We start from the raw sequence: 25991 nt of genomic DNA, 5'->3' as shown, positions 1-25991 counted from the left end.
TCCTGTTTTGTTAAAATGTTTTATATGCATTTATTTTTGTCATGATATAGTATTCATCACTATGAAATGTGCATATAATGATCCAATAACAAATGTGCTACAATTTTGTGACCCTTCCTTTTTTATTTCTTTGCGCATTCCCCAAACTTTTCTTTCTCTTCTATTTTGAATTCCATTCCAACCACTCTTCCAATCAAATGAAAAATATTTCACAGGAATTCCCCAAAGCATTTAGACGAGCATTTAGTGGCAGGCTTAAGGAAGGGGTAAGAATCTTAATCTAGGATTCAGAAATTGGTAAATTAAGAAGGAAAATCCAAAGGGAACATTCCAGATTGGCAGGGAAGTAGAAGGGTCTAATGGTTTTTATTAGCAATAGTTCCATAATATGTAGAGGAACCCAAAGATATTAAAGCCAGTTCTTGGGATTCTCATATATGGGAGATGCAGAAGAAATACAGAGAGCAGGCATGCCCTGATTCAGGGCTCAAATTATTTGTCCATTAGATTCCTTCTCACACTTGTTCTTTGTCTATGTATTGACTCTTCTATATCTTTAAACGGGTCCAGTCACAGTGTTCTGAAGAATGCTACTGCCAGTCCAGTTGACATTTTTGTATTACCATGACATCCAAGGAAGGAGCAATATTTCCATGCAGAAAAGTCCCAGGGAAGCATGATAAGGCTTGGTTCATGTACCCATTTCCAAATAATTATGGTGGTCAGGAAAATAGACTATTCATTCATTCTTCATTTATGCATTTGTTCATTTGTTTTGCACAGACCCATGTTATGTATTCACTCTCAGGAGATAAGCCTATGCAATCCATTAGCAGATGAAAGGGAATGAGATAGAAGCATGCTAGTATCTACTAGCTAGCACAATAGCTCAAAACTGGAGTGACAAGAAGAGTTAGAATTTGAGGGCTTATGGTAAAGGCAAAATATTAGAAATGGATAAACCATTCTACCAATATTTATTGATCCCTTGAGATTTTCTAAATCCATTGTATGAATTCAAATAATATTCAAATGAACTAAATTTTATTCTGGACCAGAAGGAATTATTTGCTCTTGAAGGCAACAAGAGAAGGAAATGCAAGGTGTCACAAAATTGGATTCTGAAGGTGTCAACTAGGAGAGGCACTGATGGGGAAGAGACTGAACTGGAGACAGAAAAGCTTTATGGGGCAGATGAGCTTTTGAAGGATAAATAAGTAATTGTCAAATAGTTATGATGAGCACAGTGTGTGAGAAAGATGGGAAGGAACGTTCAAGCTGGAATAGTGAGGAAAAGCAGGGAGTAAGTTTGGATAAGTGAGTAAAACTTACATTGGGCATGAATTATTTTCATTATGATGTCTGTTCAAAAGACTTAACCCCAATGCTTTTAAATTGTTTGGAAAAACTTTATATTGAAAGTTAAAATGCATCAGAATGAGAAAACCTAAAGGTATTATATAGTTATCAAAAGTAAACTATAAATAACCAGAAAAATATGAAAAGATGCCTACCAGTACTAATTAAAGGAGAGAAAGAAAAACATTTTTATCAAAAGATTCCTAAGTCTAGTTTTAGCAAGGATATGGTTAAACAAGCATCCTTATGCACTTTTGTTCTGACTATAATTTCCTTAAAAAAAAGAAATATGTCCACATGACTTTAATTAAGAATTTTAATTTTAAGAATTTACATTAAGTAAATAGTAGATGGGTGAATATGTTCGATATAATATTCGAATAAGAAAAAAAGCAGCTGATATATCTAAAATCGAGGTGTCAATTTCATAAATGAATTGAAAATAATTCAATAGGCTATGACACAAAATCAGAAAATAATGTGGTTCTATATGTACTTTCTTAACAGGTGATTATAATTTATCAAATTTTAAACAAAAATTTGAAAATTTCAAAGAAATACATGCTGAACTGTGAACAGTGGTCATCTTAGAGGCTTGCAGTGTAAGAGAGTGAAATCATTTATACCTTACGTTATAAATGGTGGTGCTGTTTAAATTTTTTTGTAGCAAGAATTTATTTATTTACAGTCAACAAAACATGCACACATACTTTTAGCAAAAAGAAAGGAAATTATTAAAGAATAAGTGAGTCAGGCAGAAACTGATAACATGACTGACTTGAAAGAAGCAGTGAAAAACAGAAAATGAACTGGCTGTCAAAGTCAAACTGATATGGTGGCAATTAGCTGATGAATTTGAGCAGTGGAAACATTGACTTGGACAGCTGAGATAAAATTCCACTTGAAAAAATATGTCTGGCTGATCTGTTTGGAAGATATCAGCCTGCATATCAATTCGTTCTACAGAAGAAATATCATAGAAATATTTGACTATGCAATACGGGTAGGCTGAGTATTAAGAACACTGGAGATACCCAAATTATAATTTGCAAAACATTAATTAAGCCATTAAGATTCATATTACAAAGGCACTTTATGTATGTGTGTGTATATTTACATATGTATGTGTATATGTATATATAGAAACACATATATATGTGAGTCACCCTGGAGTTTTTTTAAATAACAAGTGTTTCTAACGTAATTAAGAATCAACTAAATTTACAAAACTTTCACTTACCAAAAGCTTGCCACAATCACAGCAGCTGCATGAAGCAAAGCTTATCTGTTGTTCCCCCTTTGATGATCTTTGATGATGTTTAACAGGAATTTCCATTTGGCTGTGACCTTGTGGATCTGGTCAAAATGTACTGCTAACCCTGGTTAGGTCCATCAGTGCAAATAAAATAAAATGGTTGACATTTATATGGTGAAACTGATCAATGTAGACAGGCACTGTGAATAAATCAACCTTTAAAAGTCATAAAATCTGTTTTGTGTAATTTTATATACTTGGCAAAAGCATTTTTATAGAGTCACAATCTTTTAGAATTAGAAAGGCCTCCAATACTCATGTAACCCAGGTTTCTCATCTTATAACTTTAAGAAACAACGTCCAAAGACTTAGAAAACTTGACTCAGGTACCCATTTCCATCAGCTGAAAATGGAGAACCAGAAATATGTCTGCTAAGTTCAACTGCAAAGTCTTTTCCCAATAAGCAATGTGTTATCTCATTTGTTTCTTAAGGTTACAACTTCAGTTCAAAATAGGTGAGGCAGAGAGTATGTTTACTACTGGTTCCTACTAGTAACTACTACTTACTCTAGTCAAGGGTCTATTAAATCTTTCCCTGGCCAGATAGACACACACACACACACTCATACATACATTACAATATAAAAGTTTTCATCCTGCAAATCAAGACTTCCCTGTGACTTAAATGTCTTTTCTCCTTACTTGGGCTGTTATCTTTTTTAAAGACCTCACTCATTTCGCATCTGCAAAAAATGATCTGTCTCTATGTAGATGATCCTTGGACATTCATCTTCATCTCTGGCATCTCTCTTCAGGCATCTGCTATGTATTTATAATTGTTTTATGTTTCTTCCCAGTTCTAGAGAAATTCTGAAGCCAACATACACAAGGAAATGTAGGTAAAAAAGAAACTTAGGTAGTAATAAAAGTGTTCCAAGGCATCTGATTGCCTGGACTCAGTTATGATTAAAATGAGCAAGCTCTGTCCCTGCCTCTTCTGCACTTTGGATGCTGAGTCAATGAATACTATCTTTCCCTTTAATTAAAATTGGGATTCTGCTATGTATACAACTGACTGGGATGAAGTATTATCTAATAAATACACATACAAACTCACCTATAGATGGATACAGCTACCTATATCTATATTAGTCTATCTAGCTATCATGTTTTGTATCTGATTCCAACTAGATATAGATATAAATATAGAGATAGAGATAAAGATACAGTGCAACTATCGATAGTGAAATATTGTGTTGTACAAAGGTGGCACAATGACACCTCTCATTCCACATGCTCTTCTGCAATGGAAACTGCCATTACTCCATCTAAAGGTGGGGCCTATGTCTTCAGCACCTTGAATATGGGTTGGTCTTGTGATTGTTTTGACTAATAGAATATGTTGGAAATGATATTGTGCCAGTTCTAAACAAATCTTTTAACTCTTTAGGCAACTTCTGCTATCCGTGTCTTGGAATCCAGTCACCATGTAAAAAATATCACTGCCTTGAGACCACCCACCATGCTGTTCAGAAGCCCGAGCAAGTGAAGTCACCGTATACTAGAACAGTAAGAAATCATGTGAAGGCAGAGAAAGAGAGAGAGGGAGAGAAAGAAGGATGAGGAGGAGGGAGAAGAAGAAGAGGAGAAAAAAGTTAAAAGGAGAGGGGACAGGAGAGAAAGGAAGGGCAGGGGAGGGGAAGAGGAGGGGAAGGGAGGAGAGAGGAAGGGAGGGGAGAGGAGGGCAAGAAGCACTGAGGTGCCAACCTGTGAGTTCAAAAGCCCTTGGATGGGCACGGTGGCTCACGCCTATAATCCCAGCACTTTGGGAGGCTGAGGCGGGCAGATTACGAGGTCAGGAGATCGAGATCATCCCAGCTAACACAGTGAAACCCCATCTCTACCAAAAAAATACAAAAAAAATTAGCCGGGCGTGGTGGCAGGCACCTGTAGTCCCAGCTACTCGGAAGGCTGAGGCAGGAGAATGGTGTGAACCCGGGAGGTGGAGCTTGCAGTGAGTGGAGATCTTGCCAGTGCACTCCAGCCTGGGCAACAGAGCGAGACGCAGTCTCAAAAAATAAAAAATGATAGTAAGAAAAAAAAAGAAGCCCTCATCTTGGAAGTGCATCCTCCACCCTAAGCTGTCCCCAGTGGGTATCACATGGATCAGGGAAAAGCTGCCCAACCAAGCCCTTCAAAATTTCTAACACACAAAATTGTGAGAAAAGCCAATTGGCTGTTTTGCAGTATTAAAAGTTACAGGATAGCTTTTACACAGAAATAGATAATCAGGAAAAAATAATGTAGAGAAAATCACTTAGGCAAGAAACTTCAGAAAATGTTAAAAATATAGGTGGAAGGTTTTTTTCCTGGAGTAAGGAACATGGAAGGATGTTGTAGAAACAAAGCCTATATGGGGCTGATTTGAGTGCCCTCGTGGATACTAAGTAGTATGGACATTGCTGTACCTGTAAGCTAGATCCCTGAATATTTTGATTATTGCAGTGGTTAACATTATCTGAGCTATGAGAGTTAACAGTCCAGACTGGAGAGCCAGACTGCCTCTGTTCTAAGCCCATTCTCTTTCATACAAACTGTTAGCTTTAAGACAATTGCTTTGCCTCTATGTTTCAGTATATCCATCTATAAAATTGGTGTAATAATATTACCTACAGCATAAGGTGTTAGGAAGATTAAATGAATTAGTATTTGCATAGTGCTGAGGACAGTGACCAACATAGAGATGCATTCAGTTTCAGTTAATCATTCAAAAATGATTGATTCAGACATCTCAGGGTATATATATAGGACTCATTCGTTTATTTTCTGGGGGAAGCGGTTGGGGTAGTTTTTATTTTTTGTTGTGGAAATATATATAACATAAAACTTACCATTGTAACCATTTTAAATTTATAGGCCAGTGGCATTAAGTATAATACATTTTTGTCATTGTGCAAACATCACCACCATTTATCTCCAGAACATTTTTATTTTCCCATACTGACACTCTATACCCATTAAACAATAACCTCCCATTTCCTCCTCCCCTTCACCCCTACAAACCCCTATTCTATTTTCTGTCTTTATGAATTTGACTATTCTAAGTACTACATACAAATGCAACCAGAAGTATTCACCCTTTTGTGACTGGATTATTTCACTTAGCATAACATTTTCAAGGTTCATCATGATGTAGCATGTGCCAGAATTTCTTTCCTTTTAAAGAATGAATAATATTCCATTGTATGTATATATCATATTTTGTTTATTCATTGATCTTCATCCATCTGTGGACACTGGGTTGCTTTCATCTTTTGACTATTGTAAATGATGTTGCTATGAGCATAAGTGTAGAAATATTTTTTTCAAGTGCCTGCCTGTAATGTTTTTGGGTATATACTCATAAGTAAAATTACTTCTTTCATGGTAATTCAAGTGGTAATCCTACCTTTATTATTTTTTGAGGAAACACCACACTGTTTTCCACAGTGGCTGCACCATTTTGCAATATCACCAGCAATGTGAGATTGTAACAAGGGTTATAATTTCTCCACATCCTCACCAACATTTGTTATTTAATATTTTAAGTTAATAGTCATCATAATGGATGGCTATTCATTCGTTTAACAAGTAATGATTCGAAATCTACTATGTAAGAGACAATGCATTAGGAGCTAGCCATACAAAAGGCAGACCTGGCCAGCTTGGTTGGTGAGACAGAAAAGTAATTAAGTGTTAGAAAGCCATGTAATAAGCGCCATGAGGCAGTAACCCCTCAAAAGGCATAGAGGAATGACAGCAGGACACCTAACACTACCCAGAGGGTTTCTTATAATAGGTGGTATTATTAGGTGGAAAATCAACCAAGGGAGGGCATTGGCTATGTGACAGCCACGGTATACAGCCAATGAAAAGGCTCTGAGGAAGCAGAGGGGTCATGGAATCATCAGCTCACTAAAAATACTCTTATAGCCAGAGAGAAGAGTGTGGAGAGACTGGCGAGGAACAGGGCCTGAAGATAAACTGGGGTGGGTTCTGAAAAGCCACGTTTTAAATGTCCTCTTCCTGCCTAAATATATCTAGAAGTCCAAATTGCCAGTACCTCAACATGAGACCTTACTTGGAAATAGGATTATTGCAGATGTGATTAGTGAAGATGAGATTATACTGGAGGAGAGTGGGCCCCTAATTCAACACACATAGTGTTCTTATAAGAAGATGGTCCTGTGAAGACAGAGACATACAAGGAGAATGCCCTGAGATTATGAAGATTGGAATGATGCATTTACAAGCCAACCGTTGCTGACAACTGCTGGCAAGCTCCCAGGAGGTAGGAAGAGGCAAGGAAGTATTTCCCTAAAAGTTTCAGAGGGGCCATGCCCTGCCAATACCTTAATTTCAAACTTACAGCCTCCAGAACTATGGAAAACATAAACTTCTGTTGTTTAAGTCACTAGGTTTGTGGCACTTTGTTGTGGAAGCTCTAGGAAACTAACACATGATGTAACAAACAGTGGAAGTTGTCCTAGAAAAAGATGATGGGCCAGTGAAGAAAGATTAGGAACAAGACAGAGAAACTCGTGAGGCTAGTTGGAAAGTCAGAGAGGTGTTTTACATAGTGAGTACAGGGACGGTGGACTCAGATAGACAAACGGAAGAGCTGTGAGATGTTTAGTCCAACAAACACTAGGATTCAGCCATAATAATAATACCAATAAGACTAAAATGATGGTGATGATAGTTAAGAACAAATATTTACTAACTACTTGCTCTTTGCCAAATACTGAGATAAACATTTAATTCTGAATTATTTATTTTGCAAAACACACCTACAATGTAGCACTATTTTTTTACATCTGCCATTATAAGGAAAGCAAGTTTATTTTTTCCTTTTCAATTCTTTTATTTTTTGAGACAGGATCTTGGTCTGTCACCCAGGCTGGAGAGCAGTTGCTTAGTCATGGCTCACTGCAGACTTGAACCCCTGAGCTCAAGTGATCCTCCTGCCTCAGCCTCCCCAGTAGCTGGGATTACAGGCTCGCATCACCATCTCTGCTAATGAAAGCAAGTTTTGAAGAAGGTTTGTCCAAAAATAAATGGAGATGGATTCTGACTGAATCAGATTTTCTGCAGAGCCTGCATTCAGAGCCATTTATCTCTACTATTTTCATCAAAATGAATAATAGAGGGGTGAGAAAAAAGAATTAAGAATATATTTATATGGATAAATTAAAAATTGCTAAAGCTTAGAAGATTAGGTGAAGAAGAAATGGATGGCGTCATTCAAACAAACAAGAGTGTTGAAATTTGGAGCAGGTGCAGGCCCATGAAGAAGGAAACTGAGTCCTTCTCTTTCGGGGACAACAAATTGCATCATGTCCCCACCCCTGAATAAGCCTGCTCATTTCCTCTGGGTGTTGTCCCCCATCCTGTTTCAGCCACTCCATGAATGATGTGCAGCTGCACTCCCTTCCCCGTGTTCCAGGAAAGCATCTGGAAATAAACAGCACTTAGCCCTGCTGCAGAGACAAAGGCATTGTTTCTTTAATAACACGTCTCTTTGGAAACCATCTCCAGACCTACTTCACAAGCCCGGCGGTGCTGACCCCGACATGATGTAGCTTGCTCAGTTCTTCTGGGAAAAGGAGCCTGTGGGAGATACAGCGGCTCCCTAAAGAGAAAGCAAGTTGAGATTTGGAGGGGACTTTGGTCCCCTTAGAATGCAACAAGCAGGTACTTACTTAAGAATGCAGATGGTGAGATCCACAGTTTACTTAACCGTGTGTGTGTGTGTGTGTGTGTGTGTGTGTGTGTGTGCGCGCGCGCGCACGTGTTTGCAAGCATGCTGTTACCTGGAAACCCAGGAGAAGTGAAACATCACTCCAACCAGTGTAATAATGACAGCATACTCTGAAATAACACCTGCTGATATTTATATCATACAGGTGACACTGTTGGGAAGGTAGGAGGTACTGTTTATTGAGTACATGCTAGGCACATTGTTTATCTCATTTCCTGTATATGCTTCAGTTAACTGCTGCAAAAAAAAATAAATAAATAAAATAAATGAAAACATCAACCATGAAACCTCAGAGGCAAATAAAATAAACGCTCAAATTTATTCATGAGGCTAGAGTCATCTGGTCAGTTCTACTGTTCTGAGCTGATCTCGGTGGGGCTCAGTCAAGAGTGGTCAACAGTGTTTGCGCCAGGCAGCTATGCAGATCGGAGGAGGGCGCTTACATGTCTGAAGGCTTGGCTGGGATGACCAGGCTGATTGAGCACTGTTCCACTTGCTACTTTCTTCAGCAGTCTGTCTTAGGCATGTTCTCATGGGGAAGGCTGAGAAGTAAAAGAGGAAGCATTAACTCATAAAGACATGTTGGAGTCTCTCCTTGTGTGACATTTTCTATGTCTCCATTGACCAAAGAAAGTTAAAGGGCTAAGGTAGAAGTCAGCATGGGTGGTGTGGTGGTTAATACTGAGTGTCAACTTAATTGGATTGAAGGATGCAAAGTATTGTTCCTGGGTGTGTCTGTGAGGGTGTTGCCAAAGGAGATTAACATTTGAGTTAGTGGACTGGGAGCGGCAGACCCACCCACAATCCAGGTAGGCACCATCTAATCAGCTGCCAGAGCATCCAGAATAAAAAGCAGGCAGAAGAACCTGAGAGATTAGACTGGCTTAGCCTCCCAGCCTCCATCTTTCTCCCATGCTGGATGCTTCCTGCCCTTAAACATTTGACTCCAAGTTCTTCAGCTTTGGGACTCAGACTGGCTTCCTTGATCCTCAGCTTGCTGATGGCCTATTGTAAGACTTTGTGATAGTCTGAGTTAATACTCCTTAATAAGCTTGCCTTTATATATACATCTATCCTATTAGTTCTGTTCTTCTAGAGAACCCTGATTAATATAGGAGGGCACAAAAGGTTACAGAGTGGGTCCAGATACCAGAGGCTGTGGATACATAGATGTCTTTAGTGGGATCACTGATGCAATCAAGCTACTGCTGTATAGTTTTACAATCAATCCTTGCAAAAATTATGACAATTTTAGAAACAAGAAGCTCAGAAGCCATTTAATGTCATTATTTAACACCACACAGCAAGGATGTTAGAGAGCTGGGACTTTAAGTCATGATAATGCTTGCCTATCTTTCTGTCTGTTTGTATATTTGTTTGTCTCATTCCACCAAATGATAGGAAACTAGGATCTGACAGAATGAAGGTAGAGATGCTTGAAAGCAAGGGATACCAAGCCAGTGTGATGACCTGTAACCCAAGTGTTAGTTACGTCAGATTTGGTTATATGTCATCTCCATACCCTAAGGTACTTCCAGAGCACTCTATACTTCTTCATAATACTCTTCATATCTGTACATTTTTTTTCATTGTCTGTTTTCCCTCTAGAGCAAGGATTAGCCCACTTTTTCTAGATATGGCTGGATAATACATATCATAGGCTTTGTGGACCACACAGTCTGTGTTGTTATTACTCCACTCTACCCCTTTACCAAAGAAGCAGCATTGAAAATAAACAAATGAATTTGTTTTTATAACACATGCCTGTATTATAGAAAACTATAGAAACAGGTGGTGGACTGAATTTGATTCATGGACCATTAATTGCTGACCCTTGTTCTAAGGTACAAACTCCAGATCGATAAGGATTTTGTCCATGTTGTTTTCTCCTGGATTCCTGGAATCAGCATAATAATGTTACATATTGGGTATAAAATAGATATTTGTTCCACAAATCAAGAAGTGTAGTCTTACAGGCTGGGCCATTCTTGGACAATGGATGTGGAATGTCTATGATTTGCAGATGTCAACATTTAAACTTAAGACTGTTATCACTTTACCATTCATGGAACCAAGGCTGCAGCATAGACAAGTTTTGTTTAGAAACTGTAGCAGACTTAAACCTCAGTTTAGGTGCCATAAAAAAAGTGAATGTAAGGACATCTAGGGAGAGCCGGGGATGGGAAATCTAGCATAGATTTCAGCTTGTCTGGAAGTCTAAGTAGTCAAACTTATTGTATTTCTTTAACTGTCATGAAACATACCACAACGTCAGTGACTTAAATTAACACAAACATGTTATTCTACAGCTTATAGGTCAGAAGTCTGACAAGATTTTCACTGGGTTAAAATCAAGATGTCAGGAAGGTTGTATTCCTATCTGGATCTGGCAGAACATCTGTGTCCTTGTTTTGTCCAGCTTCTAGAGACCACCTAATTTCTTAGTTTATGCTTCCCTTATTCCATCTTCAACGCCAATGATACTGCATCTTTCTGACCATTCTTCCATAGTCATAACTCTTTCTTATCACAGTCAGCAAATATTCTCTACTTTTAAGAACCCATGTAATTAGATTCGACCTACCCAGATAAGAATCTGATATTCAATCAAAGAACATAATTTAAACATTTTCTATAAATATGTAGCTACTAAAAAAATCTTACTTTCTGAAGATGCAATGGTATTGGAATTTCCATTATTGATTGTTTGCTTTTTGTTAATATTATCCTTCCCTTGCAGAATCTAGGGTTATAAATCCCTTCATTCTCTCTCAAGAGAGCTCCCTGACACTTCTCTTTACTAACAAAACAAACCAGATATAGCACAACAGTACTGAAAATGTTGAATAGAAGAAGGAAGGATAACTGTAATCCACAGCTTTCAAAACACAGACCTCAGTGAGCTGAATGCAATGGTGCTGGCAGACTGAGCCTAGATAATTCCTGCATCTCAAGATTTCTTAGCTGCAGATTGTGAGCTGCAGATAAGCCCAGTGCTTATACTGATGATTCCCTAGAGATGGAAGAGTCTGCATAGACATGAACTAGGATAGACAGAAATCAGAACTTATTTGATTGTGTAAAATTTCCTAGAATTAACAGGAAATATTGAATGAAGACATTCAATATTTGTCTTGATGTTCTTGATTCATTACCTATAGTTTTGAATTTAATGTAGAAATCCATGGGCATTTTAGGAATAAGAGAGGAGATACCATTTGAAACTGAATTCCTAAGAAAGCTAGAATATTTTTTTTAAATCAAGAAAAATTGGGTTACTGTGTTTAAGTCTCAGTTTCTGCTTTTGTTATGATTGGATTTTTATTATCTCTACTGACCTCCGTGGATCTTAGTTCCTTCAATAATCAAATAAGAATAATACCAATACTTACCTCATAGATTTGCTATAAAAATTAAATTATGTCTGTTAAGTATTTAGCATCAAATCATTTTTCAATAAATATTGGTAATTCCAATTACATATTAATTAAAAGGACCCAGGGTACCAGGTTAGCATAAGAGTGCATCAAATTCAGACATTCAGGTTTCCCAGGGGTAGCTTGAAGGTATTTGCATTAAGAAAGTAAGCCTCAGAAGAAAAAAGCTGAGAAAGTGGAGTGAGCACATTGATAAACAGTTCTACATGGAAGCAATTCCAGCTTGAGAACCCTTAGGCTGTCTTCTCTCTCTTTGGTTGACTATCAAACACCAGAGATATGGCTTTTTACAGCAACAGACAGAGACAAATTATGCTCTGGATGAGGTAGGGTTTTCTTTAACTACAGTTGAAGTCAAGGTGGGTCAACTTACTGTCAGAATAAAGCCCAAGAAAGCTTGATACATTTAAAGTAAAAGACAAATTGCAGCATGTGTGTGCACACCTGTGTGTACATGCATGTGTGCACAAATACATGCATGCATGTGTGTATATAGTCCAAGTAAAACAGATGTATTTGTGGAAGATAAATCCTGCCCTGTCTTTCCTTTCTAGTATTTATTAAGTCAACCAGGCACTTTTCCAACTCACTTCATTCTCCATTGCCCATTTATTCCACTTATTGAATCTTTAGGGGATCTCTAGAGAGCACCCACCAATTGTGTCGATCATGCCTAGGGCTGCACAACTGTCAAAGAACGTAATACCATAAACTCCATTCAGATCCATTACAAAGTACTTCTTTCTTCTAAATGACTTATGGTGGTAACTGGTTTGAAAAAACAGCTTAGGAAAGGTATTTAGCCAATTTTTGAGATTTAAATTTGAAACAATAAAATAAAGAAAGCATAAAAAATTTCCTGCATTAAAATAGTGTACTTTTGGCACACACTCTAAAAATTTATCAAATCAATTAACACATTTTTATTTGTAATAGTTCTTAGAATTTTATAGTGGTTTTCTCATAAACATAAACCTAACTGAAGAGAAAAATAATCCCAACTCTAGGTAAGACAGATGCAATTATACACATTTAACAAATGAAAAAAAATTATAACCATACCTATCTAAATATTCAGAGGGTACTTTGTACTGACTTTATATTTTCTAAATTCACCTCCTCTATATATGACTCTCATGAGACCAAGACAACCTAAGAATTGAATCCTGGACACTGGAGCTCTAATTACAACCCTTGTAGTTATTTCACAAGGTAGTTTCACTGCAAGAAAGGGCTATTAATGGCTGTCAATTTAGGTGGTAAATCTCTCCCAAATGCATTTGGAAATGCATACGGGTGCCTTCTCCATAGTTATGCTACTACTATTCAATAGGAAATTAATATTGGGGGACCAAAAATTGGTAAATTATCTGCAATCAGTGACTTGTACAGTACAAGCTGGAATCACCCTGCAAAATTTGCCAACATCTCACCCAGTGAGAATCTTTGGAGTAAGTCATGCATATGGTGATTTGGAGTGCTCATATGCAACTCCGTGACTTGAGCACTTGCTTTTAACAACAGGGAAAAGGATTACTTCATAAAATGGGCCTATAAGATACAAGCAAAAGGTCAGGGTGTGAAGTCCAAAGAAAATGCATACTCAGAATAGCGTCTTGAGAAAAGTGTTAATTGTAAGGTTCACAGAGGTCAATTCCACATATTAACACTGGTAGATGTTAATTAGCACATTCAGATTTCATGAGAATTTTACTGCCAATGCTACTTTGAGTTTCGTTAGTTTGGTGGAATGTATGTGTCCAGAAAGTAATGGTTAGTAGAATAGCTGGGAGGGGAGGGCTTGTTGAAATCCTTCAATGCACCTACTGAAACATTTCATGGGAGCCCTCTGTAACTATGGCATACTGGAAGAACCAAGCACTATGGTCCCCACAGTAAGAGGCAGTGAATTGAAAGAGTGATTTAGGGCCTGTTAACACAAATGAGAGAAGACAGCCTGCCCTATGTGTGACAGTCTCTCTACAAAGTTTAGACAAGGCAAAGATGTTTCTTTTCTCTCTGTCATCCTCTCTCTGCAGCCAGCAGATGAGTATTTCATAGTGGAATAATTCAAAGTGAAAGAACCCATGGGTAATGCACCAACAGTCATCGAAGCTTCCTTAAACCACTTGATCTCACTGGAGCATCCACATGCCATATCTGCCCTTTTGTAGACAAATTTCAGGCATTCAATTGGATTTAAATCTTTCTCTCCATCCTGTCTTTCTCTGTCCCTAGATCCTGATAGGATTATCTAGCACTGGGCAAGGCACTAGCATAAGTTTTAAAAAAGACTCTTTCACATTCTGCTTCAGTGCTTAAGTCAGAATCTGACCAGTCTCACACTCAGAATTTCATATCCCTTTATTCATCAAGGCCTAAGTAGTTGTACATATAGTTAAGGATGTTGCAGCCAAATGCCTTCTCCACAAAAGTAAACTTTTAAAATAAATGATATTGACACGTATTATAACACTTAAATATGTATTGCAAAAACATATAGTATATAAGACATTGTGCATATTAGGTCTTCAACAAATGCCTTTGCAATAAATAAAATTTCTTTGAATTTATGCTTTATTTGACTAGTAAGTAATGAGCTAAGAAACAAATCTCATCAGTTAAGTAATAGAGAAAAATTTGAACATCCAAGACTCATGAAGAAACATCTTCCTAAATGATGGGAATCAAACATTACATCTGTTTGTATTACTTAAAACATTTCCAATTATGGAGGGAAAACAATGAATCAAATTGTTATATTTTAATGCTGTGACATGCACTCTACTTTTAATCTATATGCATTCAGTTTTCTATTATACATTCCAGACTGGCTCATGTGCTTGGTAAAAATCAAATTCTATTTGGATTCTTGGACAAGCCATTAATGCCTTACCATACCCACAGAAAATCACATTCAGCACCATGGACAACACAGAATTGCTCCTTTCTGAACCACAGCTGTTTGCTGAATGATTTTTTTTTCTCCTACTAAAACATCCAGACACACGTCTGTCTCTTAATTGCAGGAGGGGTTGTTACAAGACATCTTGAATTTTAACAACCGATTTTAAAATGAAGAAAATGCACTAAAAAGAGAACTAGGGGAAATCTTAATTACTTTTGCAGAATTCAAAAATTGACACCCCAGAAAGTATAAAAAGGCCTTCCGAGGCAGACATTGATACTTTACAGATGGAAAAAAAAATGAGGGGTGGGGGCAGATAGTCATCAATGACTAACAAACAGAAGATATTAGAGGAGGTACTCAGACAATTACGAAAGAATGGGAAAACGAGACTGACAGTGTTATCATTGTAAATGCATCAAGGCACACTGGAGGAAGTAAAATTTACATATGGGGTAGCAAAAATAGTTTGAGAATTTGGTCTCATAAGGGAAGAAGGAATCCCCATGGTTTTCTAATACAAAAATCATAAATAGTAGCAAACTTGTGGTCAGTTCTTCAGTTTTTATTAAAGAGACAGGAGGTGAAAGACAACTCAATAGTAGAGTTTCTTCATGAATAATTCCTTAGAAATAGTAATTACAAAATATTTCAGATTAGTTTGTAACAAACATACAATCTTGATTTAAAAACGTGTGATGTTCACTTCCTCTATCCATTCCATTCCCTGTGGATAAGGTAGTCACTTGTTTTTAGATTTCTGTTGATTTCTTTATGAATACATGCATTTATCAAATATTTATTAAATGCCTCCTATATTTTAGGAAGTTTGGTAGGTAATAAGTACACAAGAGTGTTCAGGACATAGTGCATATCCTATAGAAACTCAACTGTTGGAAAAATGCAGACAATCATGTTGGTCAAGAGCAACACATTCTCATGGTAGAAAGTAAATAAATACTGATTTTCTTCTGATTTTCGTTTGCATGCATTATGTACAAAATGTATACTGTGCCTAGTTTCATTGAATTGTATAACCTCCTTCTGCACACCTGAGTAGCTTTTTAATGTCTGTATAGTTCAAAGTCCCTCTCCCTGTTTCAACAGAATTGATTTCTCTTTTCTGCTTTCTGCTAAGAATAATATGCTTGTTATTGTTTATTTTATATTTAATATATGTTTAGATATGCTTTTTTGTTTATGATATCAATATATGATGAGGAATTTTTAAGAGAAAAGATGATCAACTGAAGAAGAAGCTTTAAGTTTTATTAAAATACAAAATACTGCAAAATATTTTTGAAGTTTATTAATTAAGCAATTCCTTCCAGATAATTTGTGCTTTTTATGAAGTCTAAAAACCTTAAATTCAAAATAATTGTGGTGATTTTTATAAATAGTTGTTATTATAGTGGTACTATATGAGGATATTCTTGCATTGCTATAAAGAAAAACCTGAGGCTGGGCGCGGTGGCTCACGCCTGTAATCCCAGCACTTTGGGAGGCCCAGGAGAGTGGATGACGAGGTCAGGAGATCGAGACCATACTGGCTAATACGGGGAGAGCCCGTCTCTACTAAAAAATGCAGAAAAAAAAATCAGCTGGGTGCGGTGGCGGGCGCCTGTAGTCCCAGCTACTCGTGAGGCTGAGGCAGGAGAATGGCGTGAATCCGGGAGGCGGAGCTTGCAGTGAGCCGAGATCGCGCCACTGCACTCCAGCCTGGGCGACAGAGCGAGACTCCATCTGTCTCAAAAAACAAAAACAAAAACAAAAACAAAAACAAAACAAAAACCTGAGACTGGGTAATTTATAAAGAAAAGAGGTTTAATTGACCTCACAATTCTGTAGGCTTTATAGAAAGCATGGTGCTGGCATCTGCTGGCTTCTGGTGACGCCCAGGGAGCTTTCAATCACGGCAGAAGGTGAAGGCAACAGGCACATCACTTGTTGAAAGCAGCAGCAAGAGACAGGGCAAGAGATATCACACACTTTTTCTTTTTTTTTTTTTTTTTTTTTTTGAGACGGAGTCTCGCTCTGCCGCCCAGGCTGGAGTGCAGTGGCCGGATCTTGGCTCACTGCAAGCTCCGCCTCCCGGGTTCACGCCATTCTCCTGCCTCAGCCTCCCGAGTAGCTGGGACTACAGGCGCCCGCCACCTCGCCCGGCTAGTTTTTTGTATTTTTTAGTAGAGACGGGGTTTCACCGTGTTAGCCAGGATGGTCTCGATCTCCTGACCTCGTGATCCACCCGTCTCGGCCTCCCAAAGTGTTGGGATTACAGGCTTGAGCCACCACGCCCGGCCTATCACACACTTTTAAACAACCAGATTTCCTGTGAACTCAGAGCAAGAGCTTGCTTATCACCAAGGGGCTGGCCCAAGACATTCATGAGGGATCCACCCCCATGATCAAAGCACCTCTCACCATGCCCCACTCCCAGCCCTGGAGGTTGTATTTCAAAATGAGATGGGAGTGAGGACAAATATCCAAACTATATCAGGTAGTAACAGGTAATAAAAAATACCCTTTGACCTCTATATGCAATGTAATATATTAAGTGCTTTACTTGCTCTATCTTACTTAATTTTTTTTTTTTTTTTTTTTTTTTTTTTAGCTCTCGACACCTTTATTGGAAGGATCCTCAAGGCTGTGGGCACCGAGGTCTAGAGGCAACACAACCAGCACCCATCCACCCATCCACCCACCACAGTGGCAGAGCGCACCCCGTGCAAAACCCCATCACAGAGAGGACCATGGAGCTGCTACAAAGCCATCATGGAGAGAAGGAAAGTCCCCACTGTCCATCAGCCCCGGCCAGGCCTGGCCCCTCAACCCCTGTAGAACCCCAGGCAGGCCAACGTGGGAGGCACCACACGTGGGTTCCAACTGCTTCTCCAAACCCTGTAGTCTCACATGAGGCAGGGAGGAAATCTGAAAATGGCAGCAGCCTGGGCGCGGAGGCTGCTGCCCGTGATCCCACCACTTCGGAAGGCCAAGGCAGGTGGATCACTTGAGCCCAGGAGTTTGAGATCAGCCTGGACAACATAGTGAGAGCCCATCTCGACATTTAAAAAAATCTCTTTAAAATATAAAATAAACAGCAATACAAAGAAAAAAACCCCCAAGCTGCAGCATGTACACAATGTCACTTTTCCAGCATTCCTGATGGGAAGACCACAAAGCTCACAAAGGCCGAGGGCAGGTGCGGGGGTGGTGCTGTGCCTCCCTGGTGTCCGCAGGAAAATAGTCCTCCGTCCTGTACAGCGTGGGCAGCTCATACGTCACGGGTACTGGTGCAGGCGACTTGTTCCTGAAGGAGGGGAGCCCTGCGGATCCCAGCCACCTCCGCAGGGCCTGCGGGAAGGCCCCATGGTCCCGCTCAGTCTGAAGTACGTCCGCTTCCAGGAACGCGACATGGTGTCCGACCATCTTGACGAAGGCCTCTAGCCGGTCCACTATGGCGTAGATGCCACGCATTTCTGTCAGTTTGGCCTTAAGGACTGGGATGTTTTCCTCCAGGATCTGTGACGTATCACTCCTGATCAGGTCAGCCAGGCTGCAAAACTCTTCCAGCCTGAGGAGCATGGCCTCGATGGTCTCCTCCACCTCCTTCGCCTCGGCCCCAGGCTCGGGGGTCAGGAAGAGCGCGAGCTCCCGCGCTCCGCTGCGCACGGGCTCGGATCGGCGTTCACAAGCAGCATCAGGAGGGCGGCGGGGTCCGGTTGAGTCCGTGGTTGCGCCCGGGCCTCCACTTAATCTTTATTTAATCATCACACTTTGTGAGGCACGTATTTTTCTATTTTTATGTCATAAATATGAGAACTGGGACTTATAGAGCTTACGTAATTTACCCAAAGTCAAGCAGTTGGTAAATGTCTCAGTCCATTTGAGCAACTAGAAAAATATACCTTAGGCTAGATAATTCATAAACAATAGAATTTTTTCTCATTGTTCTATTGGCTGGAGAGTTCAAGATCAAGGTTTTGGTAGATTTGGTGTCTGGAAAGAACTTGCTTTCTACTTCAACATGGAACTGTCTTGCTGAGTCATCTGGAGGAGAAGAGATGAACACTGTGTCCTCAAATGGCAGAAGGGCAAAAAGAAACAAACTCACTTCCCCAGGCCCTTTAAAAGGGGACTGGTCCCATCCATGAGGGCTTTGCCATCATGGCTTCATCATCTATCAAAGGCTCACTTCTGAATACCAACACCTTTGGGTTTAAGTTCTAACACAGGGATTTTAAAAAGATGCATCTATTCAAACCATAGTGGTATGGATGTTATTTTAAAATTATTATTAAATACTTTATTTATTAGATCAATTTTAGTTCCCAGCAAAATTGAGATGAAGGTATATAGATTTCCCACATATCCCCTGACTCCATACATGTATGGCCTCCCTCATTATCAACATCTGCCACCAGAGTGGTACATTGATGACAATTGAACTGTTGTTGACACCATGAACATTCAAAGTTCATAACTTATATTAGGGTTGAATATTAGTGTTGTACATTATATGGGTTTGAACAAATGTATAATGACATGTATTTACAATTATAATATCATACAGATCATTTATGTTATCTGCCCTAAAAATCACCTGTGCTCTGCCTATTTTTCCTCTCCACTGTCCAACCACCACAACCACTAATCTTTTTACTGTTTCCATGGTTTTACGTTCTCCAGAATGTCATATTGTTGGAATCATATAGTATGCAGCCTTTTCATCTCGGTTTCTTTCACTTAGTAATATGCGTTTAAGATTTGTATTAGTCAGGATTCTCTAAAGAGACAGGACTAATAGGACAGATGTATACACGAAGGAGAGTTTATTAAGGAGTATTGACCCATATGATCACGAGTTCAAGTCCCACAATAGGCCATCTGCAAACTGACGAGCAAGGAAGCCAGTCCGAGTTCCAAAACCTCAAAAGTAGGAAAGCCGACAGTGCAACCTTCAGTGAGTGGCTGAAGGCTCCAGAGCCCCTGGCAAACCACTGGTGTAGGTCCAAGTGTCCAAAAGCTGAAGAACTTGGAGTCTGATGTTGAGGGCAGGAAGCATCCAGTATGGGAGAAAGATGGAGGCCAGAAGACTTAGCCAGTCTAGTCCTTCCACATTTCTCTGTCTGCTTTTATCCTAGTTGCACTGGCAGCTGATTAGATGGTTCCCACCCAGATTGAGGGTGGGTCTGACTCTCCTAGCTCACTGACTCAAATGTTAATCTCCTTTGACAACACCCTCACAGACACACCCAGGAACAATGTGTGTCAAGTTGACACATGATATTAACCATCACAAGGTTCTTCCATGTCTTTTTATAGCTTGATTGCTCATTTTTTTTTTTTGGCACTGAATAATATTCCATTATCTAAGTGTACCACAGATATAACTCCCAAAATGAAATACTTAGGTATAAATCGAATAAATATGTATGTGATCTATATGAGGAAAACTACAAAACTACAAAAATTGGAGAAAATAAATCAGAGAACTAAATAAATGGAGAAATATTTTATGTTCATGGATAGGACAATTAAATATGGCCAAGATGTCAGTTCTTCCAAATTTGATCTACAGATTCAATGCAATTCCATTTAAAATTCCAGCAAGTAATATTTTTAGATATTGACCAACTGATTCCCAAGCTTAGATGGAGAGGGAAAACACACAGTATAGCTGATCCAATATTGAGTGAGAAGAAACTTGGAGGACTGATACTACCTGACTTCAAGTCTTACTATGAAGGGACTTTAGTCAAGGCAGTGCGGTATTTATGAACTAGATAAATAGACCAATGGAACAGATAAGAGAGCTCTTAGTCAACTGGTTCTTGAAAAAAGGAGAAAAGGCAATACAACGGAGCAGAGCAAAAATAATGTTTTCAATAAATGGTGCTGGAACAACTGGACATCTACATGCAAAAAAAAAAAAAAAAAAAAAAAAGAGACAAACTCTCTCCCTCAAGCCCTTTTATAAGGTCACTAATCCCATCCATGAGGGCTTTGCTATCATGGCTTATCAGCTCTCAAAGACTCACTTCTGAATACCAGTACCTTTGGGTTTAAGGTTAAGACCTAACAATTTTCACAAAAATTGGATCATATATCTAAGTGTAAAATCAAAACTTGAAAACTACTAGAAGATATCAAAGAAGAAAATTTAGATGTCTTTGGATATGGGGTTAGCTTTTGAAATACAATACCCAAAGCACAATTCATGAAAGAAATAATAGATGATCTGAATTTTATTAAAATTAAGAACTTTTGCTCTGCAAAAGATGTAAAGAAAATGAGAAGACAAGCAACAGACTAGAAGAAAATATTTGTAAAAGACACATCTGATAAAAGATTCTTATCCAAAATATACAAAGAACTTTTAAAACTCAAAAATAAAATAAAAACAAATTAAAAAATGAGCCAAAGACCTTAACAGATACCTCACCAAAGAGGATATAGAGATAGCAAGTAAACATATGAAAAGATATTCCACATCATATGCAAATTAAAACAACAACGAGTTACCACAACACATCTGTTAGAATGGCCAATAGCCAGAACACAGACAATACCAAATGCTGATAAGGATGTGGAGTAACAGGAACTGTCATTCATTCCTGCTGGAAATGTAAAATGGTACAAGACACTTTGGAAGAGTTTGGGAGTTTCTTGCAAAACTAAACATACTCTTACCATATGATTCAGCAATTGTGTTTTTATATATTTACCCAAAGGAGCTGAAAATGTCCCCACAAAAATCTGCACATGAATGCATAAACTTTATTCAAAATTGTCAAAAGTGGAGAGCAATCAAGATGTCCTTCAGTAGAGGAATGAATAAATAAATTGTGTCATTTGTGTGTTTTAACAAACGCTTTTGTCAAATTATATTTACTATTTGTCAAGAATTGTTTTAAATAATTTATAATTATAAAATTTCTTATTTTGTTAGTATTGCTGTTATAGTCTTTTTTTTTAAGACGGAATCTTGCTTAGTCGCCAGGCTGTAGTGCAGTGGAGCAATCTCAGCTCACTGCAACGTCTGACTTCCTGGTTCAAGCCATTCTCCTGCCTCAGCCTCCCAAGTAGCTGGGATTACAGGCATGCATCACCATGCCCAGCTAATTTTTTTGTGTTTTTAGTAGAGACGGGGTTTCACCATGTTGGTCAGGATGGTCTTGATCTCCTGACCTTGTGATCCACCCACTTGGCCTTCCTACAGTCATCTTACAGATGTGTTATAGTCATCTTATTGAAGGATAAGACCTATACTTCTATACATCCATAGATGTATAGATTCTATAAATCTGTATATTGAAGGATAAGACTTATACTTCTATACATCCATAGATGTATAGATTGTATACATAGATTCTATACATCTATGGATGTATTCTAACATACAGATTTATAGAATCTATCAGATTTATAGAATCTATACATCTGTACTTATACTTCTATACATCTTATAGAAGTATGAGACTTATACTTCTATACATCTTATAAGTATAAGTCTTATACTTCTACAAGATGACTATTGTTGTTATAGTCATCTTAAAGAAGCAACATAAGGTTTAATTAACTTCCCTAAGACCCATTTTGCAAAAAGATGAAACTGAAACTCAAATCTAGGCAGCCTGTCTTTAAAGCTCATTCATAGTCCTAACTAATATCCTGAGCCTTCGGGAAAGGTTGTTTTATTTTTTTTTTTAATTTTTTTATTTTTTTGAGACTGAGTCTGGCTCTGTCGCCCAGGCTGGAGTGCAGTGGCCGGATCTCAGCTCACCGCAAGCTCCGCCTCCCGGGTTTACGCCATTCACCTGCCTCAGCCTCCCGAATAGCTGGGACCACAGGCGCCCGCCACCTCGCCCGGCTAGTTTTTTGTATTTTTTAGTAGAGACGGGATTTCACCGTGTTAGCCAGGATGGTCTCTATTTCCTGACCTAGTGATCCGCCTGTCTCGGCCTCCCAAAGTGCGGGAAAGGTTGTTTTAAATAATCTCTTAAACGACATGAGTTAACTAATTATTTTTTGGTTTATATCCATCCTATATATCTCTTTTAATTTTGAGGACTTTGAACCATTATTTTACCATTGTGTATAATACATTTTCTGTCACATTAAATTCTCTCTTTTTTTTTTAGAAATTTGCAAATTCACTTCATTGCTTTCAAAAGGATTTGGAATCTCAGACTGAATTGTCCTGAAATCTAAAGGGCAGTTGACACAGTTTTGCCTCTCATCCTGAGCATCCTTATCCACCATTAAAATACAAGTCTTTTCACCCATCTGTACTCTCACAACACAGACACACATATAGTTACACATCCTACCTTACCTTGTCATTTAAAATCTATGCTTTCTGGTTTCTGAAAATTTCCTTGACCTTTATTTCTGTGCCAGTTATAACCTAATCTCCATTATAAATGCCTCCTTTATATCAGGAACCTTGTCACCAAATGTTCCTTCTCCTCTTGTCTTTATAAAGCCAAGTCTCCTCTGACAACTGTTTCTTAAGCCTGCTTATTCTTTCCCACCTCATGGTCTCTGAGGTTATGATTCTCTAGTATGTCTTTGCTTCCACTACAAATATTTTTCATGCACTCATGTAAAAACGAAACTCTTCTTTGTGTTTCATAATCTCCAGCTGTACATTTTATTGAATTATGGACCGCTTTTACTATCTTAGGTAAGAAATTTTCCCATTTCTTTCCAAAATGCAAAAATATCTTTTTCTTTCTTTTATCTTTTTTTTCTTTCTTTTATCTTTTTTTTTTTTTTTTTTTTTTTTTTTTTTTTTTTTTTACATAGGGTCTCAGCTCTGTCACCCAGGCTGGAGTGTGGAGTGCAGTGCTGTGACAATGGCTCACTGCAGCCTCAACCTCCAGGGCTCAGGCAATTCTTCCAACTTAGCTCCTTGACTAGCTGGGAGTACAGGTGCATAGCACCATATCTGGCTATTTTTATTTTTTATGGAGATGGTTTCTCATTATATTACCAAGGCTGGACTCAAACTCCAAGGCTCAAGGGATCCTCTCACCTTGGTCTCCCAAAGTGTTGGGATTACAGGTGTGAACCACCATGCCTGGCCCAGAAATAATGTTGTTTAAAACAATATTTGAGTTTCTAGTTATAAATTCAAAAGTCTCACAATATTTCCATGGACCTTTGAATAGACCACTTGAACACTAAGCAACCCTTATCACTCATTAATATCATATATGGAACAGTTTCACTGCACACACTTTTTTAGCACCTGAATTCCTGTTTTCCTTTGAACTTGCCTCCCACCTTCAACACAAGCACACTAGTACAACCAATACAACTTCAGTACAGCCACACTACATTAAGCATTTCTTTATCTGCTTCACATAGCCTTCAAAAACACTTCCTTAAGCAATCCACATTAGACCATAACAATATCCAACCATTCCAACATCAAATACTTATTGATTTCCAATTATATATGGGAGATATGTCAATAATAACATTTATTGATGCAAAATAAGACAAGCAGCTTAAATCTATTAACTCTTAATCCTCATCATGATTTCTATTACATTTTCTAGTTTTGAACTAAGAAGTTAAGCCCAGATTGGTTAAATTATCTGTCGAAGTTTATACACCTATTTATAGAACGAAAGTTGGAACTTAAACTAGAAAATATGGCTGTTGCACCCGTGTTCCCAAATGTCAGTATTATACAAGCTTTGATTCTTAGCCCAAGGAAACATGTGGTTTAATAGTAAATTCAGATAAGTAGAGAAGTCAATTATGCTAGATAAATAAACAATCTAATCACTATTCAGGGTGCTTGTAGGGTGATATGCCTAATACAGCCTAAAAGATAGAAGGCAATCATAAATATTATTTACTTTTCTTTCCACATTCTTCAGGGCAATCCACATAATAATTAACTGAGGGGAAAAAAAGGAGCTATCAGTAATTATTTGGACACTGAAATATGGATTTTGGGTGTTTGAAGATTTTTGACGTGCATATTTTAGGTCTTCAATTCTATGTGCAGAGATTTTTACACAGTATATCATAGCTCTGCCAGATTGAAATTTCTCATCCAAGCCCCATTTGTTGAGAATCTGAAACACTGAAAATGTTTTCTTTGACAAAAATCCCAACAGCTCTTAAATTACCTATCCTCAAGGAAAGTGAAATAGAAGGGACACATTGGAGGCATGAAGGAGAAATAGCATTTTGAGAGACAGAATCCCCAAGGATATTGGACTGCTCTCCTAAAGTGAATGCATCAGCCCCTTGCGATGCTCCTTTTGCTAACATCATGTATTGTTTACTCTGCTCTTTTATTCCTTGTCCCCGGCAGGAAATTTGGTATTGTGCTTACCTTTTAAATGATTTCAAAACTTCTATTCACTAGCACTCTTAACTGTTCCACCTACTACTGCCTGATGTGTCATCTGTAAGTACCACTCTGCACTGCCACTTTTTTTCTCACAGGCTCTCTAAGACTTCAGAATACATACAGAAAATAAAATTACTTAGCCTGGCATTCAAAGCCCAGAAAATCTGAAGACTTCCTATATTTTCCAAATGTTCCAACATAACAGAATATAAATTTACCACAAAAGACAGACTTGCTTACTCATTTGTTTCCATCTTTCTTTACATTGTTTGACCAATAGAATTACCAAAGCTTAAAGGTTATATTTTTTTCTTTCTTCTTTTTTTTTTTTTTTGAGACAGTCTCACTCTGTCATCTAGGCTGGAGTGCAGTGGCACAATCTCGGCTCACTGCAACCTTTGCCTCTTGGCTTCAAGCAATTCTCTTGCCTCAGCCTTGCAAGTAGCTGGAACTACAGGCGCATGCCACCGTGTATGGCTAATTTTTTTTTTTAAATTTTTACTTTTAGTACAGTTGGGGTTTCACCATGTTAACCAGGATGGTCTCTATCTCCTGACCTCGTGATCCGCCCACTTTGGCCTCCCGAAGTGCTGGGATTACAGGCATGAGCCACCATACCCAGCCTGTTTCCATCTTTCTTTACATTGTTTAGCCAATCATATTACCAAACCTTAAAGGCTCTTTTTGTTGTTGTTGGTAATACTATCTTTCTACATGGACATCAAATCTCAACCATTCCTTAAATATTGCAACTTAAGATTTGCAGCCTGGAGCTGCAGTCTGAATTACAGATTCCTCTACATAACTTCCTCGTTCGTATTTCCACTTCCATGATACTTGCTATTTGCTCTAAGCT

General features: G+C 38.3%; 1 long non-coding RNA gene and 1 pseudogene across 1 annotated transcript in view; one reads left to right on the top strand and one right to left on the bottom strand.

Moving 5' to 3' along the window:
* The first annotated feature begins 620 nt into the window (after positions 1–620).
* The window catches only part of LOC114672626 (uncharacterized), a 68179-nt gene continuing 42808 nt past the window's right edge, over positions 621–25991 (top strand). Inside the window, exons 1-2 of the long non-coding RNA XR_013404886.1 lie at positions 621–655; positions 4066–4184. This is a non-coding gene — a long non-coding RNA (uncharacterized LOC114672626). The remainder of the gene's footprint in view (positions 656–4065; positions 4185–25991) is intronic.
* LOC106993622 (breast carcinoma-amplified sequence 4 pseudogene) lies at positions 17941–18476 on the bottom strand (annotated as a pseudogene).

The sequence above is a fragment of the Macaca mulatta genome, chromosome 15 (assembly GCF_049350105.2).
Source record: "Macaca mulatta isolate MMU2019108-1 chromosome 15, T2T-MMU8v2.0, whole genome shotgun sequence".
Lineage (NCBI taxonomy): Eukaryota > Metazoa > Chordata > Mammalia > Primates > Cercopithecidae > Macaca > Macaca mulatta.
This window is presented reverse-complemented; position numbering and strand designations above follow the sequence as displayed.